Below are 1,812 nucleotides of genomic sequence, written 5' to 3'. Positions count from 1 at the left end.
AGCAACAAGGACAACAACAACAACAAGGACAACTAGAACAACAACAAGAAGAACAACAAGAACAACATGAACAACAAAAACAACAAGAACAACAAGAACAACAAGAGCAACAAGAACAACAAGAACAACAAGAACAACAAGAACAACAAGAACAACAAGAACAACAAGAACAACAAGAACAACAAGAACAACAAGAACATCAAGAACAAAAAGAACAACAAGAACAACAAGGATAACAACAACAATAACAACAACAACAACAAAAATAAGAACAACAACAACAACAACAAGAACAACAAGAACAACAAGAACAACCAGAACAACAACAACAGGAACAACTAGAACAACAACAACAAGAACAACAAGAACAACAAGAACAACTAGAACAACAAGGACAACAAGACAACATGAACAACAAGAACAACAAGAACAACAAGAACAACAAGAACAACAAAAACAACGAGAACAACGAGAGCAACGAGAACAACAAGGACAACAAGGACAACCAGAACAACAACAACAAGGACAACTAGAACAACAACAAGAAGAACAACAATTTCAACATGAACAACAAGAACAACAAGAACAACAAGAACAACAAGAACAACAAGAACAACAAGAACAACAAGAACAACAAGAACAACAAAAACAACGAGAACAACGAGAACAACGAGAACAACGAGAACAACGAGAACAACGAGACCAACGAGAACAACGAGAACAACGAGAACAACGAGAACAACGAGACCAACGAGGACAACGAGAACAACGAGAACAACGAGGACAACGTGAACAACGAGAACAACGAGAACAAAGAGAACAACGAGAACAACGAGAACAACGAGATCAACGAGAACAACGAGAACAACGAGAACAACGAGAACAACGAAAACAACGAGAACAACAAGAACAACAACAAGAACAACAAGAACAACAACAAGAACAACAAGAACAACAACAAGAACAACAAGAACAACAAGAACAACAACAAGAACAACAAGAACAACAAGATCAACAAGAGCAACAAGACCAACAAGAACAACAAGAACAACAAGAACAACAAGAACAACAAGAACGGCAAGGACAACAACAACAACAACAACAACAAAAACAACAAGAACAGAAAGAACAACAAGGACAACAAGAACAAGAACAGCAAGAGCAACAACAACAAGAACCACATGAACAACAACAACAAGAACAACAAGAACAATAACAACAACAGGAACAACAAGAACTACAACGACAAGAACAACAACAACAAGAACAACAAAAACAAGAACTACAAGAACAACAACAAGAACAACAAGAGCAACATGAACAACAAGAGCAACAAGAACAACAAGAGCAACGAGAACAACAAGAGCAACAAGAGGAACAAGAACAACAAGATCAACAAGAACAACAAGCACAACAAGAACAGCAAGGACAACAAGGACAACAACAACAACAAGGACAACTAGAACAACAACAAGAAGAACAACAAGAACAACATGAACAACAAAAACAACAAGAACAACAAGAACAACAAGAGCAACAAGAACAACAAGAACAACAAGAACAACAAGAACAACAAGAACAACAAGAACAACAAGAACAACAAGAACATCAAGAACAAAAAGAACAACAAGAACAACAAGGATAACAACAACAATAACAACAACAACAACAAAAATAAGAACAACAACAACAACAAGAACAACAAGAACAACAAGAACAACCAGAACAACAACAACAAGAACAACTAGAACAACAACAACAAGAACAACAAGAACAACAAGAACAACAAGAACAACAAGGACAACAAGACAA

The sequence above is a fragment of the Megalopta genalis genome, unplaced genomic scaffold (genome assembly GCF_051020955.1).
Source record: "Megalopta genalis isolate 19385.01 unplaced genomic scaffold, iyMegGena1_principal scaffold0035, whole genome shotgun sequence".
NCBI lineage: Eukaryota > Metazoa > Arthropoda > Insecta > Hymenoptera > Halictidae > Megalopta > Megalopta genalis.
Note: the sequence above shows the minus strand (reverse complement) of the source record.